Below are 19,816 nucleotides of genomic sequence, written 5' to 3'. Positions count from 1 at the left end.
ACAAATCTGGGGYAGGGTACCCAAAAATGTCTGCAGCATTGTAGGTCCCCAAGAACACAGTGGCCTCCATCATTCCTAAATGGAAGAAGTTTGGTAACACCAAGACTCTARCTAGAGCTGGCCGCCTGGCCAAACAGAGCATTCCGGGAGAAGGGCCTTGGTCAGGGAGGTGACAACCTYATGGTCACTCTGACCGAGCTCCAGAGTTCCTCTGTGGAGATAGGAGAACCTTCCAGAAGGACAACCATCTCCGCAGCATTCCACCAATCAGGCCTTCGTGGTAGAGTGGCCAGTTTGGAAGCCACTTCTCAGTAAAAGGCACATAACAGCCCGCTTGGAGTTTGTCAAAAGGCACCTAAAGTACTCTCAGACCTTGAGAAACAAGATTCTCTGGTCTGATAAAACCAAGATTMAACTCTTTGGCCTGAATGCCAAGRGTCATGTCTGGAGGAAACCTAGCACCATCCCTACGAGGAAGCATGGTGGTGGCAGCATCATGCTGTGGGGATGTTTTTCAGCGGAAAGGACTGGGAGACTAGTCAGGATCAAGGGGAAGATGAACGAAGCAAAGTACAGAGAGATCCTTGATGAAAACCTGATCCAGAGTGCTCAGGACCTCAGATTGGGGCAAAGGTTCACCTTCCAATAGGACAACAAACCTAAGCACACAGCCAAAACATAGCAGGAGTAGCCTTGGGACAAGTCCCTGAATGTCCTTGAGTMGCCCAGCCAGAGCCMGGACTTGAACCCGATCTCTGGAAAGACCTGAAAATAGCTGTGCAGCGAAGTTCCCCATCCAAACTGACAGAGCTTGAGAGGATCTGCAGGGAAGAATTGGAGAAACTCCCAAAATACAGGTGTGCCAAGCTTGTAGCGTCATACCCAAGAAGACTCGAGGCTGTAATCGCTGCCAAAGGTTCTTCAACAAAGTACTGAGTAAAGGGTCTGAATACTTGTAATATATATTTGTACTTTTCTTGCTAAAAAATAAACAAATCTGTTTTTGCTTTAAAATTATGGGGTATTTTGTGTAGATTGATGAGGAAAACAATTTGGAAAATATATTTTAGAATAAGGCTGTAACATAGCCAAATTTGGAAAAAGTCAAAGGGTCTGAATACTTCCCGAATGCACTGTATTTAATGCTGCCATCATTATTTACATATTAAATATTTTTGTAGCCTAAACAAGCCATAGTTTCACTATAAAGTTTCAAAGCTGATCTGCATCTGTTTCACATAAAGCARCTATTAAAAAGTCATAATAGGCATTGGCTCATGTACGTTTTTGTACCACCAAGCCTTTAGTGAACCCAGTAATTTGATGCTTCAGGTCCAATCAGAAAAAGTATCCACATAATCCTGTCAGCCTCGGGGACAGATGTGAATGTTCTGAATTTTGCCCTTGTCCAAATGTAACAAGTTAGGTTAATTGTACAGGCCGGTTAATTGTACAGGCCATTGACTCAGGGCACATTCTAGACAAGAGGCTCGTTAGGATAATTGTGCTTCATTTTGTGAATAATTTCTTAAAATATATTTCCACACGGTCATTACTCATACTAACAACTTTAATATTTCTCATTCTCAAGGACTGAAACAAGACAAGGCACAAATGTTATTCTGAATCATCCATCCATCCATATTACGTTTTAGAGAGGTTGAAGACTTGCTGGATATCCCCACTCAAAATCTGGTATGTGATTGGGTCATTCTCTCTGTCTGTGGCCTATGAAAAACAACAAGAACAGAAGATAGAAATCAAGGATGCGTTTACTTCCACCGCCAACACAAATGCTTAAAATCTATTAAATCATATGATATTACAGTCCATCTGATAATCCATACTGGCTGGTTTAGAAATTGCTGTTTGCTAAACTCAAACGCTTCCATGATCTCAACCTGAGTAATCACACTGCCCTCTCCTGACCTCCATCGATCTAGTTACAGTGGGGCAAAAAAGTATTTAGTCAGCCACCAATTGTGCAAGTTCTCCCACTTAKAAAGATGAGAGAGGCCTGTAATTTTCATCATAGGTACACTTCAACTATGACAGACAAAATGAGAAYAGAAATCRAGAAAATCACATTGTAGGATTTTTYATGAATTTATTTGCAAATTATGGTGGAAAATAAGTATTTGGTCAATAACAAAAGTTTATCTCAATACTTTGTTATATACCCTTTGTTGGCAATGACAGGGGTCAAACGTTTTCTGTAAGTCTTCACAAGGTTTTCACACACTGTTGCTGGTATTTTGGCCCATTCCTCCATGCAGATCTCCTCTAGAGCAGTGATGTTTTGGGGCTGTTGCTGGGCAACACGGACTTTCAACTCCCTCCAAAGATTTTCAATGGGGTTGAGATCTGGAGACTGGCTAGGCCACTCCAGGACCGTGAAATGCTTCTTACGTAGCCACTCCTTCGTTGCCCGGGCGGTGTGTTTGGGATCATTGTCATGCTGAAAGACCCAGCCACGTTTCATCTTCAATGCCCTTGCTGATGGAAGGAGGTTTTCACTCAAAATCTCACGCTACATGGCCCCATTCATTCTTTCCTTTACACGGATCAGTCGTCCTGGTCCCCTGTCTCTTATACACATCTAGATGTGTATAAGAGACAGCAATGACAGAGGTCAAACGTTTTCTGTAAGTCTTCACAAGGTTTTCACACACTGTTGCTGGTCTGTCTCTTATACACATCTAGATGTGTATAAGAGACAGGCTTTGTTACTTTGGTCTCAGCTCTCTGCAGGTCATTCACTAGGTCCCCCCGTGTGGTTCTGGGATTTTTGCTCACCGTTCTTGTGATCATTTTGACCCCACYGGGTGAGATCTTGCGTGGAGCCCCAGATCGAGGGAGATTATCAGTGGTCTTGTATGTCTTCCATTTCCTAATACTTGCTCCCACAGTTGATTTCTTCAAACCAAGCTGCTTACCTATTGCAGATTCAGTCTTCCCAGCCTGGTGCAGGTCTACAATTTTGTTTCTGGTGTCCTTTGACAGCTCTTTGGTCTTGGCCATAGTGGAGTTTGGAGTGTGACTGTTTGAGGTTGTGGACAGGTGTCTTTTATACTGATAACAAGTTCAAACAGGTGCCATTAATACAGGTAACGAGTGGAGGACAGAGGAGCCTCTTAAAGAAGAAGTTACAGGTCTGTGAGAGCCAGAAATCTTGCTTGTTTGTAGGTGACCAAATACTTATTTTCCACCATAATTTGCAAATAAATTCATTAAAAATCCTACAATGTGATTTTCTGGAATTTTTTTTCTCATTTTGTCTGTCATAGTTGAAGTGTACCTATGATGAKAATTACAGGCCTCTCTCATCTTTTTAAGTGGGAGAACTTGCACAATTGGTGGCTGACTAAATACTTTTTTGCCCCACTGTATGTGACCTTTGACCCCTGCTGTGTGTCTCTCACCTGTAGGTTGAGCAGGATGGCTCCTATCCTCATGGCCTCGCTGACCTCCAGGTTATAGATGAAGAGGGGGAAGCGTGGGGGGCTCTGGTTGTTGGGGGGCAGCACCTCGATGTACACCGTGGTGATAGAGCTCCTGTAGGGGTGGAGGGCAACAAGAGGGCGGAAGTAAAGGTAATGGTCTGGTTTTCAGGTTCAATGGCTATTGCTACCCTGTAGGCACCTCCAAATTACTACAGGTGAGAAACATTACACAAGAATCACCTGTCTCCAACCAAATTAATTTGAATTCTGAATAATTTAGTCCTGGCCATTTTTTGACACAATATTTTCTTGGTCCAGTGCAGTTGTTAATCAAACATATACACGCGTGAACACCAAAATGTTTTCAATTTAAACCTATTGAAAAAGTGTGAATCGTGCATGGGTACCAATATATTAGAGCGCAAGTGTAATAGTACATTGGTGCTTCATCAGGGAATTGAAGGTTGTCATGGGATTCCTGGCATCCAACAAGGACATCATGCTTAAAGAGGCTGATAAAGGTAGTTGAACAAGCCAATGAGGGAGCCGTGRCCTCATATACAGTAAGCTAAATATGATATTGTATATAGCATATTGAACGGCCTTACAGAAACAAGGAGCTATCATGAAGAAAGTGCTTCAGTTTCCAACCGGTAGCCTAAATGTGTTAATTTGAAAAAGCTGCTGAACAGTATGCATACAGAGGCACTGTTTGCCAAGGCCAATAGACGTGTGTTTGCACAGTCTGACCCAGTCATGGCAAACTATCTTCAGCAAAACCCATTCTACTGCAGGCGTCACCTCTTTCTGTTCAAAACTCCAATACTGACGTAAAGTTTGAGCTTTTAGCCTAGGCTAAGATAGTCCATATAAACTTTCAGAAAAGTTTGCTAGTCACTTGCTGCTTGCCAACAGGAATATGAGGCAACAACTACATAAAAAGCAACACACCATTATCAATGATAGTTGAAAATAAAGAGAAATACATGAAAAATATGTATTTCTAATGTCTGTAAGAATGAAGCCATCTGATACTTGATTCTAAACAGTTTGTCTCAACAGCCAGTCAAATATGTCTTCATACAGCCTCTTACCATTCACAGCCTCAATCACAGCGGATACATTACTCGATATGCACATTCAATAAAGAATACATTGATTCTATTTGCATGAATTGAATAGACCTACAAGTGACTGTACAGTAGGAATAAACAATCAGATGGAACAACAACTAAATAAGATGGATGAATACATGTATGAAATCCTGACTTATTGAATACTTGGTCAACTGAAGGAGTCCGAAAAATGAAAAACTGAGTAAGAAACAAGATTTTACATAAAAAATAATCACCTAAATAATCCATAGATATTAATATACAGTCATTTCAATGCACACATTAACAAATGAAAGGTGTGATTGAGCAAAACAAAAGGCTGAAAGAACAAATAGATATAAAATGAATGTATGAAATGAATGTACCTTCTCTGGATCTCTGGTGCATTGTCCGCAGCCTTCACTGTGAGGGCGTAAGAACGGCCCACGCTAAGGGCTATCCCGGGTGCAATGGTGATTCGTCCAGTGCGGTTATTGATGATGAAAACACCCTGCGCTCCGGCAAGGATCTCATAGGTCACCAGACCGTTTAACCCCTCATCAGCATCCAATGCTATCAGCTGAGAGAGAGAGAGAGAGAGAGAGCGAGAGAGAGAGGGAGGGAGAGGGAGAGTCAGTGTGAGAGAGGAAGAATTCAGTGTATCTCAGCAGGATGTGGAGGGCCCTAAAATCAACATTCAAAAACATTCATTCTAAATCCAACTATTCAATTTACTAAACTGAGTTGAAAATGTTTCTAGGCAGGCAATAGTGATTTGTGAGAGGGCCCCACCTGTTTTTGTAATGTTATGTGTACAGGACCGGCATACAATGAGTGACATTTACCAGACGGGTGCTCTTGTAAGCTGTGTGTATTAGTGATGAGTGGGTTGACTCATAACCCCCCGTCCTAGCAGATATATCCGCGGGACAGACAGGTTTAGGGTCATTAAATAGTATGTGGCTGAAGGGCGGGTGTGTCAAGACTTCCGCCGAAGTCGGCCCCTCTACTTGTTCGGCGATCGACGTCACCGGCTTTCTAGCCATCGCCGCTCCATTTTTCATATTTCCATTTGTTTTGTCTTGTTCCATACACACCTGGTTTTCATTCCCTAATCACACTGAATGTATTTAGTCCACTGTTCCTCTCCATGCTTTTGTGTGAAATTGTTTTATGTTATGTGGGTATTGTCACGCGCCAGACTTTTGTTCATGTTCCGTGTTTTGGGCACGTTTCTGTACTTATGTGCTTTCATTTGGACCGGGAAAAAAAAGTGRGCCTGTTTACTATACTCTGCTCTCCTGGACCTGACTTCGCCTCCAGTACACACTCGTAACAGGGTGGGTGYRGGCTGGGTTGAATAAAGAGAAACAATACCTTAAAAATGTCATAAATTTATAATTGTTGTGTTATTTATATAGGCTACATTGAGGTTTTTCTTWAATTATTTTAGGCTATCTGGTATTACTGCATACGCCTAAACTTTAGGATTTAATTGTACACGTGCGCCAAATAGCCTACACAGCCAATCGCCAAATAATGCTTTTAGGAAGGGCAGAAAAAGTTCAAGTCAATCCACAGAGGCAAAAAGGACATTGTTGAAGTTTAATTCAATAAMACCAAGCTGAGAAAGTTGAAAATAAAGAGAAGGGAGGGCCAGAAAAGTAAACAAATATATATTTCTGCAGTCTTTGACCTTAGCCTATATTGCATTTTCTATATTTGCTGGTTTGGGTTGGGTGCAGGCCTCAGATTTTCACTTTATCAGATATAGTCGGGCAGTTGCAGATGGGCTATACCCGCGCACCACTAGTGTGTATACAGAACTACTGACCTTTTCTAACTGCTACAGTAAACAACTTCTCCTCCCTTCTAAAATATCGATCCTAATTGAGTGAGAATCTATGGGCTCTATTTTAACAAACCTAACGCAAGGGTAAATCTAAGATCAGGTGGTAGTGCTATAGGTTCAGTGGTGTGTCAGAAATCATTTTTAGATTTTCACAATCACAATTATTGGCACATTTGCTGGCATTGGCYCGAAAGYTCTTMGTTTTGATGAATYAACAAGTTGTGGTTGTGTCGAGGCTTGGCCCCTTACTAGCCAATCAGAACGTGTTTGTGAAATATGTGTGAAATATGTGTTTGCTTTAGGTTGTGTATTTACGGAATGTTTTGTATTGCCTTGGAATCAAGTCAAATTCCAATATTAGTCCATTAACGTTTGTTAAATGGCTTACAGAAACGAAATACCAAAATGTAGACCTACAGAATCTTTGCCAAATGTGTTAATTTGAACCCATTTGCAGTCCACATGGTTCTAGTAATTGCATGGCTTCAATAGCATTCACACTGATATAAGGGCTGTAAATTGCAATGTGGCTGAGCATGGACATGCCAAACATTGTCAATAAGCAAGTTTAAATTCATTATTGATAAGGCCTAAAAAGAGAACGAATAATTCTAATCAAATTCTAAACAAAACGAAACAAATAGGTTATGTCACACTTACAGGCACCATCACCAACAACGCAGACTATGGGGGCGGTTTTACGCACATCCAAACTTTTCACAGTAGCTGGACAAAGATRCAATATAAAGAGAAAGGGAGAATGTTCACTCACTGTTAAACTGTTCCCAGTAGGTTTTATAAACATATTGGAACAATCTTACAGACCGCATTAACACTTCTCCAGAAMTTGCATTGCAAACGCGGCACAGACGTTGTCACAATAAAACCAGGAAGGTGAATCTTTCTAATACATTTTTGTTGTAATAAAAATAAACAGAAAACAAGCAATTTTTACAGGTTACAGATAACTTCTAAATACGAGGTTCACCAGAATTCACAGAGGTTCTCATCTCTCGTTCCATGATAGGAATGGACACGTAGCCTACATCATGGAGGGGGTTTTACTTACGTCCAAAACAGGACCTGCATTGCTCCAATAATGTGGGCCTGCCAACGATGCATAGATAAAAAGGGAATGTCAGCTCACTGTTTTATTCCTCTCAAACTTTATATTTTAATAAAGCTTTGGTGATTATGATTAATTTCCAATCGGTCTCAGACGCCAAACCCTTTACCGATAGTCTTGACTACTTCGCAATTGCATTGGGCAGACAAAAAAAAGCCTTAATTAAGAGGAGGTGGTTTTCATGCTTGGTTTTTAAATCAGCCTACCCGCTTACCCCTTCAAAGTTGGAGGATATATATGCAAATAAAAGATGACTGGTCACCGGTCAGAATAAACAGATCAGATTGTGCTGTCATGATCTGGGCCAAAAACTCAATCCCACCGAACAGGTTGAAATTCCAGCATTTTTTTTCAAGCAGCTCTTACACAAAAAGGGCATTATCATAATTTTCACAATTTTAGTTTTGTTATCGCACTGCCCCTTTAATATGTCTGTCTAATTCTACATCTGATGTCATTATCGGACCTGGGTTCAAATAGTATTGTTTCCTTTCAGGTAATTAATTTGCACTTCATTGAGTTTGTCTGGTGCTACAGAAGAGATGGAATAGTCCCAAAAGTGTAAACCCTTCCRAGCTGCCAGTGCAGGCAGGCTCAATCAAATGGTCAAAGTATTTGAAAAAKCCCGATTTGAACCCATCTCGTCATTAGAAGCAGATAAATATTTTACATAAATGTATGTCTTTAGATGCAGCAGATGTCAGATATGGTAAATTTGTACACAAAGTTATTATTGTGGGGATGATAGCCCCTACAATAGTATATGCATTGGTAACTTTAAGCTCAATGTTAAATAAAATCTCCCTACCATCACATCTAAGCCAATATGACACCAATGTAGATGAAAATTCTCAAATAAACTTGGAGGTACACAACACACTTCCTGCCTCTTGTCATGATGTGTCCAGCCYTTACCGAGAACCACTATAATGGATTTTTGACAGGGTCGTTAGCATTTGGGTTGTCAGACCACTTTTTGCCCAAACCTTTCTCAAATTCTAGACATTGGGTTATAACGAGGCGACAGGGTCCATAAAGTAACCATTAGACTTGCCACCTTTCAGACTGATTAAGTTTGTAGGTGCAACACTTTTTATTAAATGTATAATTTAATCGCTCTCACATGCTCATTTCTGTCCATTAAGAACCAARGATGTGCTAACTTTTTGTAGCATTTCTGACAATCCTAGATTTTTTTCAGCTGAATCTCAGAGTTCTAAAACCTAACCAAATCACTTGGGTTGTGKWGCAACAGCGATAGTAGCTAGCCAACTCCAGTCGGATGAGAGGCAAGCTACAAGAACAGGAAGTTAGCTKTATTTTGCTATGGAAGGGTTTTCACATGGATGAGGTCATCTGTSTAACTGTTGGCATTGAGACTTGACACTTGCCTGAAATAAGCACAAATAAGATAGCGAATGTCCTTGGCTGCTATTGCCAGTTAGCTAGCCAAATAAAGTTAGCCAGTAACGTTAGCTAGCTACAAGCKAACAAAGCTGTAACGTTAACGTTAGCTGTATGGATGGATCATGCACCGGCACAACTCAATGTTGACAATATACACAAAAGTATGTGGATACCCCTTAAAATTTGTGGATCCAGTTATTTCAGCCACACKCTTTGCCGACAGGTGTATAAAATCGAGCACACAGCCATGCACTCTCCATAGACAAACATTGGCAGTAGAATGGTGTCATGACTTCATAGGTGCCAGACCCCCCCCCCCTCTCCTGCAGAGGGGGAGAGGGGTGAAGTTGGCCATTTTATGATGGTCATAAATACCTGCAGGAACTCTCTCTCTCCCACACAATGAAAGGGAAGTTAAAAATTCCTTCGTTACAACAGAGAGATTTTGTGGTACTGTGACATCCAAGGTTMGATAATGAAACAATATTTCTGTAATCKAAACAGTTGGAAGGGTCCGTGGGTACTTAAAGAACAATCATGTCYAATTCATTASTAATTTGTGATGTAACTAAGGACAGCAGAACATAACTATCTCTGAATGTGTATATTTCCCAGTGATCAGATTCACATCCAGATGTTGTGGAACTTATATGATTAAATYTGAAACTATTTGTGAGAAGATGTAATGTGATGTTAGCCTTCTAAATGAGATAATTGTTTTCATATGAAGTCTTAACCCGTTAGTGACCACACCCATGTGAGCACAGACATTATGTCGGCGTCATGGAACGCCCCTTTTTCTAGAGTGCGTGACAAATGTACATCAGACCAAGCAGGCGAACGTTGTGAACCGGATGTCACGAATGGTTAGACTCTACAAGACCAGTACACGGACAGCATGAGCTGAAGGTACGAAATGGTTAGAAACTCTGAAACTTTCTCGAGGAAAGAAGATGTACACAGGAACATTCAGTCTGCAGCTGTTTAACTCTTGAAGCTAGGGGGCAGAATTTTTATGTTTGGAAAAATAACGTTCCCAATGTAAGCTGCCTATTTCTCAGTTCCAGATGCTAGAATATGCATATAATTGACAGAGTAGGATAGAAAACACTCTAAAGTTTCCAAAACTGTCAAAATATTGTCTGTGAGTATAACAGAACTGATTTTGCAGGCAAAAACCTTAGGAAATCCAACCCGGAAATGCCTCTTATTTTGAAAAATCACTGTTCCATTGCCTGCCTTTCGTCCATTTAAAGGGATATCAACCAGATTCCTTTTCCTATGGCTTCCTCAGGGAAGCCAATGAACAACAACAAAAGCTTCCTGTCGTCAACAGACATTCCATTTAAATAGTGTCAAGATAATGCGTTTATGACAGGGTTCGTAGCATAAGCGTAAACGCCGATTTATTGTCAATCTGGTGTCTGTATTGGCCACAGCATTTACTGTGATGCGGCATTCATACTTCTTGCGCTTCGCAGAGCAGAGCTGTTGTGAAGGAAGTTGTCAAGGAAGAATGTTTTGGTTTATACAGGACYTACCTCCCCCCACCTACCATCAACCAATCATGTCAATGCAGAGTTATACGGAGCTATACAGAGCCCTCTGCAAAATGTGGGAGGCYCATGGCGATGCYGMGCAGAGCTTGYTTTGGCCTYCGCAAGCCTCCGGAATCTCCGCCATTTCATCACACCCTCCGTATGGAGCCTCTGGACCTCATTGCCGGATCAAGCAATATATTGGCTTATCGTAAACATTGCTAAATAAAAAGGTTTAAGAAAGTACAGGCAGACACCACATTACTACATGACAAATCAGCTCGCTCAATCAAGCACGATGGTCTTGTATGAAGTATAAAAGCAAAGRTTGTTTTCATATAATWAAAAAAGSTTGAAAAGGTGGGATTAGCGTGCTGTGTGAAAAATCCAATGCTTAAATTTGTATGCGGTACAAATCACATTATTGTGGGAGCACCTCCTTTAAGAGTATGAATTAGGCTGTTTGAGAATGTTTAAATACTATAAGAAACCTGCCTACACATTGTTTGAAATACAATAGACCAACATAGCTACTGTAGTAGMTCAAAGCTGTGTGCTGGAAAACCTTAGTAGAGCATGGGTAGAGTACAGTAGGCATTGTGGTGCTCATGTGAAATTRGTTTATTTTTCGGCTTCAGACTAATGCCTACTTCTCACTTAAAATGTAGTTTTTTGTTTAAAATAGATCTTAGAACCATGCTGTGCTATCTCCAAAATGAAACAGCCACCCTGTCACGATCGTCGTAATGAGCGGACCAAGGCGCAGCATGATTGAAGTTCCACATCTTTATTATGGTGAAACTTTAAACAAAAACAATAAACCAATAACGAAACGTGAAAGTAGTGGTGCACATGCACAAACACAAACAATATCCCACAAACACAGGTGGGAAAAATGGCATCCTAAATATGATCCCCAATTAGAGGCAACGATTACCAGCTGCCTCTAATTGGGAACCATACAAAACACCAACATAGAAATATTGAGCTAGAACACCCCCTAGTCACGCCCTGACCTACTACACCATAGAGAACCAAGGGCTCTCTATGGTCAGGGCGTGACACACCCCTCCATTCTGGCCAATTCATTTGGACACTCCACTGTTTAGAACTCGTGGCACCCATAGCCAGGCTTTAATTTAACGTCAGCTCCATATTTGCAAGGCCTTGCTATGTTAATCCGTGCTAGGCTAGCCTACTGAACCCTTTTCCCATATAGAGCTATGATGTCTAAGAGATGAAATAGCAGCAGCAGCATCAAATAAACCTGCCTCRTTAGAGGCCAGGAGATTCTCATATAAACTGCTTATAAAAACAGGTTAAATGGTCGCACCGTCCACCACGTGACCCCTGGCCTAATTTCAGCTGGGCTGGGCGGCTGATTTTAAACACAGATTAAACTTGACCTTTTCTATGTCTGACATTTTTTTTGTGACTGTGTGCTGAGCGACTGAGATGGGAGATCATGCTCTGCTTACCAAATGAGAGACAAACGCACGCTGCTGCTGAACGAACCCCACAAAACCAGATATGTCAATGTGGGGACTTCCTGCTGGAAACACTTTGACCCTAAACACAAACGCGCACGTATGCACTCATATACACTCACACACACACCAAACCCAACCCCAAACCTTTAAACCAATCAAACTAGAATTCTAGTCAAACTAAATAAACTCTGCAATCCATTCAGACATATTGTAGAGATGACGACAAACCATAAACCAGATCTCCCTGGAGCAAATAATTMTATTAAACCCCTTTTTCGTGTTATCCAATTAGTAGTTACAGTCTTGTCCCATCGCTGCAACACATGTACGGACTTGGGAGAGGCAAAGGTTGAGAGCCATCCGTCCTCCGAAACACAACCCTGCCAAGCCACACTGCTCGCTTAACCCAGAAGCAGCCAGCCCGAGTCACTAGAGAGTGATGGGCCAAACTCTCCCCTAACCTAACCCAGACGACACTGGGCCAATTGTGGGCCGCCTCATGGGTCTCCCGGTCTCGGCAGGCTGCGACACAGCCCGGGATCGACCCGGYGTCTYTAGTGACGCCTCTAGCACTGCAATGCAGCGCCTTAGACRGCTGCGCCCCTCGGGAAGACCTTGGAGCTATTTCAGTGACAATTGTTGTTATAGGAGAGGAGATTGATTTGGAGTCCTGACTGTTGACTCATGGTAGTGTATTACGTCAAGTTATGTCAATATTGAGCTGATGATATTTGAGTCTGGACCACTGTATTAAGAGAGTAGATTGTTCTTGAGTCATCAGCTCTGATCAAAGAAAGAGTGGATTGTTCTGGGGCTGGGACTGTTGATCTAAGGCAACATTTGTTTGCGGAACTGGACAAGAGAGAGAAAGAGAGGCGGGAGAAATAGAGAGAGACAGAGAGAGAGAGCGAGGGAAAGAAGAGACAGAAAGAGAAAGAGCGAAAGCGCGAGAGAAGAATGAGAGCCAGAGAGAAAGGGGGACAGGAAGATAGAGACAGATATGTATTGATTACCTGTAGTACTGTTTCTCCTTGCTGCATGTCAGTGAACACCTTAACGCTGTAGGAGACTTCACCGAAGGTGGGAGTGTTGTCATTGGCGTCAATCACCAGGATGTTGACAGTCACCCGCATGCTCTCCTGTACCCCATCTGATGCCAMCATCTATACACAMAACAACAGTGAGAGCAGTAAAAATCCTGCCTTTAGGACAAAGCCTGTTTCTTGCAAATTCTCTTCCAGTTTCCTTTTGTGTAACGTTTTTCAACTTAACTTCTTATGGCTGGGGGCAGTATTGAGTAGCTTGGATGAATAAGGTGCCCAGAGTAAACTGCCTGCTACTCAGTCCCAGAAGCTAAGATATTCCATATTATTAGTAGATTTGGATAGAAAACACTCTGAAGTTTCAAAAACTGTTTGAATGATGTCTGTGAGTATAACAGAACTCATATGGCAGGCAAAAACCTGAGAAAAAATCCAACCAGGAAGTGGGAAATCTGAGGTTTGTAGGTTTGCCTATCCAATATACAGTGTCTATGGGGTCATATTGCACTTCCTAAGGCTTCCACTAGATGCCAACAGTCTTTAGAACATTGTTTGAGCTTCTCGTGAAGGATGAGGGAATAAGAGCTGATTGAGTCAGGTGTCTGGCAGAGTCCCAAACTCAGTCAGGCGCGCCCTGTGAGAGTTAGCTGCGCATCGCATTTCTGAAGACAAAGGAATTCTCCGGTTGAAACATTATTGAAGATTTTGTGTTAAAACATCCTAAAGATTGATTCTATACATCGTTTGACATGTTTCTGCGAACTGTAATGGAATTTTTGACTTTTCGTCTGGCCTACGCGTCGTGAATTTCGATTTTGGAACTAAACGTGCAAACAAAAAGGAGGTATTGGACATAATTATGGACGTTACAAAACCAACATTTATTGTGGAACTGGGATTCCTGGGAGTGCATTCTGATGAAGATCATCAAAGGTAAGTGAATATTTATAATGCTATTTCTGACTTCTGTTGACTCACAACATGGCGGGTACCTGTATGGCTTTTTTTGTGTCTGAGCGTCGTACTCAGAATATGCATGTTGTGCTCTTTTTTTTATTTTTAAATCTGACACACGGTTGCATTAAGGAGAAGTTTATCTAAAGTTCCATTTGTAATACTTGTATCGTTTATCAATGTTTATTATGAGTATTTGTTAAATTGATGGCTCTCTGCAAAATCACCGGATGTTTGAGGAAAACATTACTGAACATAACGCCAATGTAACTAAGAACTTTATTGAACAAACATACAGTATTGTGTAACATGAAGTCTATGAGTGTCATCTGATGAAGATCATCAAAGTTAGTGATTCATTTTATCTCTATTTCTGCTTTTTGGACCTCTCCTTTGGCTGAAAAATGCAGTGTTTTCTGTGATAGGTACTGACTTACATAATCAGATGGTGTGCTTCGCCGTAAAGCCTTTTTGAATCGACACTGTGGATTAACAACAGTTTATCTTTAAAATGTGTAAAATACTTGTGTTGAGATTTTAATTATGAGATTCTTTGTTTGAATTTGGCGCCTGTACTTTCACTGGCTTTGTAATCACCTTACGACTCACCATAAGATGTAAGTGCTGACTAAAAAAACAAAGAAACACTGAATAAAACCCAGAAGGTACCTGTAATACGAACAAATAAAGGGTACATAAAAGGGTAAAGGGTACAACTTTAATGTGGTATTGCCGGTCCCCCTGGCTTAATTCACAACACAGATGTTGAGGTTTTCCTCAGGAGGGGCGCAAAACTAAATCAAACTTTTGAGACTTACTGTAGAAAGGCACACCCTCACACAGACAAACACAAACACACACATACAGACAKGTAAACCACAGGAGGCTGCTGAGGGGAGAACGGCTCATAATAATGGCCGGAACGGAGCAAATGGAATGGCATCAAACACATTGAAACCACGTGTTTGATGTATTTGATACCATTCCACTTATTCTGCCCCAGCCATTACCACAAGCCCGTCCTCCCCAATTAAGTTGCCACCAACCTCCTGTGACGTACTGTCGTGGAAAATTGCGAGATTATGTTATAGTGCTTGTAAGATTATATTATAATCTTTGTATTGCATTAGAATGGTTGTTTTATTCGACAGAATKGAATCTGTCYACTATTGTGTGTTCAGTGTTCCACTGAGGATGGGCCTCTATGAGATAGCACTGACAGAGGAGATTTACGATGTCTTTGGCCAGTAAAGCCTAAAGAGCATTCCAGATAGTGAGGTAATGTTTTTGTACTATGAAGTACCAGGAACGAGATTAGAACCTCGTCTTAGAGACCAAACTGAACGATAATTTATAGCTAATGCTATCTGGATATGGAATACTCCTTTCTCAAGTAAAWGGCCCTTTGTGAAGAGTTCTGTGGTTCGTCATGTAACTTGAGAGGGGTGTATCTTGGCTATAAAAGATATTTGTATTCGACTGTAGGGACTCTCAGAATTCATTATAGACACTGAATTGATCTGAGGGCGATTTTAAAGCTCACATTATTAAAGATGACATTTAAGTATAACTCTGACTGGTGTGTGGTTTGTAACTCTCCTCATTTGGTAATACAGGAAATTGCCACGACAGTACACATACACACACACACAGTAAGTGAGCGCAACCCAAAAGAAAGGACAACCAAACAAAACAGAACCCTTGAAGCCAGAATACAGAACATTAAAGGCTTGATTTCAATTTAAATGGACCACTTATTCTCTTACCATTGCTTGCCCAAGACAATATAACACAATTGCTTGATGCTSAAGAATTTAAAATTGCAGCAATTTCTTTCATAAGTCCGGATCATTCTAATGGCAAAATGGCAACCATCAAAGCCTCAACATAGACATAATAAACATACTATTGACGAACTCTTCAAAGTAATAGTCACATATGTCACGTTCCTGACCTGTTTTATGTTATTTTGTATGTGTTTAGTTGTCAGGGTGAGTTGGTGGGAATTCTATGTTTGTTTCTATGTTTAGTCACTTGTAATTAGCCTTATAGGTTCTCAATCAGAGACAGTGTTTACGTTTTCCTCTGATTGAAACCATATATAGTTGGCTGTTCACACTGTTGTTTGTGTGATTGTCTTCCCGTGTCTGCGCACCACACGGACTGTTTCTTTGTTCGTTCGTTTGATGTAGTCTGTTCTGTTCGTGATTCTTCGTGTAGTATTAAGTTCCATGTTCAGTCTGTCTACGTCTTTTGTTATTTTGAATTTTCCAAGTGTTTTTCTGTTCGTCTTGTCTTGAAAAAATTCAATATGTCATCACACCTCGCTGCATTTGGTCGAATCCTTGCTCCTCCTCTTCGAGAAGAGAGAGAAACCGTACAGAATCACCCACCAACCATGGACCAAGCGCGGGAGAGAGCTCAACAGCGAACCAGGACTCGTGGACTTGGGAGCAGATATTGAGGAGAAGACCCTGGGCTAAGGCAGGAGAGAATCGCCGCTCTCAGGAAGAGAGGCAGCTAAAGCCCAGGAGCGGGTTTCGAGGAGGCAGCAAGGAGACGTGGCGGAAGCCGAAAAGCCTGATAAACCCCAAAAATTTCTTGGGGGCTAGAAGGAGAGTGGCAAGTCAGGTAGGAACCTCGCCCACTCCCTGTACTTACCGTGGAGAGCGAGAGTACGGGCAGACACCGTGTTACGCAGTAGAGCGCATGGGTTCTCCTGTACGTGTGCACAGCCCGGTGCGTACATACCAGCTCCTCGTATCGGCCGGCCAGATTGAGTATTGAGCCGGATGTCATGAACCGCCCTACATAATCTGGCCACCAGTACGTCTCCTCGGCCGGCTTACATGGCACCAGCCTTACGCATGGTGTCCCCGGTCGCCTACATAGCCCGGTGCGGTTATTCCACCTCCCCGCACTGGTCGGCGGGGAGCATACACCAGGTAAGTTGGGCAGGCTCAGTGCTCAAGGAGCCAGTACGCCTGCACGGTCCGGTATTTCCGGCGCCACCTCCCCGCTCCAGGCCAGTACCACCAGTGCCTACACCACGCACCAGGTTTCCAGTGGTCTCCAGAGCCCTGTTCCTCCTCCACGCACTCCCTGTGGTGTGTGTATCCAGCCCATGCCTCCAGTTCCGGCACCACGCACCAAGCCTCATGTGCGTATCCAGACCCTGTACGCACTGATTTCTCCCCGTACTCGTTCTGAGTGCCTCCTCAGCCCGGTACACCAGTCCCGGTACCACGCACCAGTCCTATAGTGCGCTTTGAAACTCAGTGTGTCCTGTCCCGCTCCCCGCACTAGCCTTGAGGTGCGTGTCTTTAGCCGGTACCTCTCCGGTACCACGCACTAGCCTACAGTGCGTCTCAGCCGCCAGAGTCTGCCGTGCCCAGCGGAGCCTGAACTGCCCGTCTGCCCAACGGTGCCTGAACTGTCCGTCTGCCCAACGCCGTCTGAACTGTCCGTCTGCCAAGCGCCGCATGACTGCCCGTCTGTATTGAGCCTTCAAAGCCGCCCGTCGTACTGAGCCTTCAAAGCCGCCCGTCTGCCATGAGCCTGCAAAGCCGCCCGTCTGCCATGAGCCTACAGAGCCGTCCGCCAGACAGGAGCCCTAGAGCCGTCCCCAGACAGGAGCCGCTAGAGCCTTCCGCCCGACAGGAGCCGCCAGACTTCCGCCAGACAGGATCACCAGAGCCTTCCGCCAGACAGGATCAGCCAGAGCCTTCCCCAGACAGGACCAGCCAGAGCCTCACCAACCATACCACCAGAGCCGTCATCCAGCCATACGCCAACCATCACGCATGACCAGCAGAGCCTCATCCAGCCATGACCAGCAGAGCCGTCATCCAGCCATGACCAGCCAGAGCCGTCATCCAGCCAAGACCAGCCAGACTCATCCAGCCAGATCCCCAGAGCCTCATCAGCAGATTCGCCCAGAGCCGTCATCCAGCCAGATCCGCCAGAGGCGTCATCCAGCCAGGATCCGCCAGAGCGTCATCCAGCCAGATCCGCCAGAGCATCCAGCCAATCCCAGCAGCAGCCAGATCTGCCAGAGCCAGCCAGCCAGATCCGCCAGAACCAGCCAGCCAGGATCCGCCAGACCAGCCAGCCAGGATCCGCCAGTCATTCTGTTGCCCCTCATTCCGGTGTTGCCCCTCATTCCGTGTTGCCCTCATTCCGTGTTGCCCTCATTCCGGTCTGCTCCTTATCCTGGTGATGCCCTTAATTTAGGTGGGGTTATTTGGAGGTGGGCATTGTGAGGGATAAAGAAGCGGATGTTTTATGGTGGATGGGAACCACCCAGAGCCGAGCCACCACCGTGGACAGATGCCCACCCAGACCTCCCCTAGACGTTTGGTGGTGCGTCCGGACTGCACCTTTAGGGGGGGTTCTGTCACGTTCCTGACCTTTTTATGTTATTTGTATGTGTTTAGTTGGTCAGGTGAGTTGGGGTGGGCATTCTATGTTTTGTGTTCTATGTTATCACTTGTAATTAGCCTTATATGGTTCTCAATCAGAGACAGGTGTTTGACGTTTTCCTCTGATTGAGACCATATATAGGTTGGCTGTTCACACTGTTTGTTGGGTGATTGTCTTCCGTGTCTGTGTCTGCGCACCACACGGACTGTTTCGTTTGTTCGTTTGTTTAGTAGTCTGTCCTGTCGTGAGTTCTTCGTGTAATGTAAGTTCCATGTTCAGGTCTGTCTACGTCGTTTTGTTATTTGTAATTTCCAAGTGTTTTTTCGTGTTCGTCTTTGTCTTGAAATAAATTCATATTCATCACACTCGCTGCATTTTGTGTCGAATCCTTGCTCTCCTCTTCGGATGAAAGGAGAGGATAACGTTACACATATCCTTATCACAGCAACAAATCCTGTACAAATCTCAAATCAAATCGTTTTGGTCGGGTACACATATTTTGCAGATGTTATCACGGATGTAGCTAAATGCTATGTCCCTATCCAACAGTGCAGTAATACCAAACCAAACAAAACAATACATGCAAATCCCCCAATTAAAAAAAAAAGGATTTAAGAAATATATAAATATTAGAAGAGCACTTTCAGAGTCCCAAATATACAGTACCAGTCAAAAGTTTGGACACACCTACTCATTCAAGGGTTTTTCATTTTTTAATATTTTCTACATTGCAGAATAATAGTGAAGATATCGGAACTATGAAATAACACATATGGAATATGTAGTAACCAAAAAGTGTTAAACAAATTAAACTATATTCTAAATTTGAGAGTCTTCAAAGTAGCCCCTTTACCTTATGACAGCTTTGCACACTCTTAGCATTCTCTCAACCAGCTTCACCTGGAATGCTTTTCAACAATCTTGAAGGAGTTCCAAAATATGCTGAGCAATTGTTGGCTACTTTTCTTCACTCCACGTCCAACTCATCCCAAACCATCTCAATTGGTTGAGGTCGGGTGATTGTGGAGGCCAGGTTACCTGATGCAGCACTCCATCACTCTCCTTCTTGGTCAAATAGTCCTTACACAGCCTGAGTGTGTTGGAAACCAAATGATAGCCCACTAAGAGCAAACCAGATGGGATGGCGTATCGCTGAAAAATGTTGTGGTAGCCATGCTGGTTATGTGTACCTTTTAATTCTAATTAATCAATGACACTGTCACCAGCAAAGCATCCACACACCATCACAAATCCCCATCCATGCTTCACAGTGGGAACACAAACATGTGGAGAACATCCGTTCACTACTCTGCGTTCTCAAAAGACATGGCGGTTGGAACCAAAATCTAAAATTTGGACTAACGACAAAAGAGATTTCCACCGGTCTAATGTCCATTGCTCATGATTCCTCGCCAAGCAAGAATCTTCTCCTTATTGTTCCCTTATA

The 19,816-nt window shown here is 43.0% G+C and overlaps 1 pseudogene; it reads right to left on the bottom strand.

Moving 5' to 3' along the window:
* LOC111951947 (protocadherin-15-like) overlaps positions 1 to 19,816 on the bottom strand; it is a 326,670-nt pseudogene that overhangs the window by 158,950 nt on the left and 147,904 nt on the right.

Source organism: Salvelinus sp. IW2-2015, linkage group LG25 (genome assembly GCF_002910315.2).
Source record: "Salvelinus sp. IW2-2015 linkage group LG25, ASM291031v2, whole genome shotgun sequence".
Classification (NCBI taxonomy): Eukaryota; Metazoa; Chordata; class Actinopteri; order Salmoniformes; family Salmonidae; genus Salvelinus; species Salvelinus sp. IW2-2015.
Note: the sequence above shows the minus strand (reverse complement) of the source record. Positions and strands in the feature narration are given on the sequence as shown.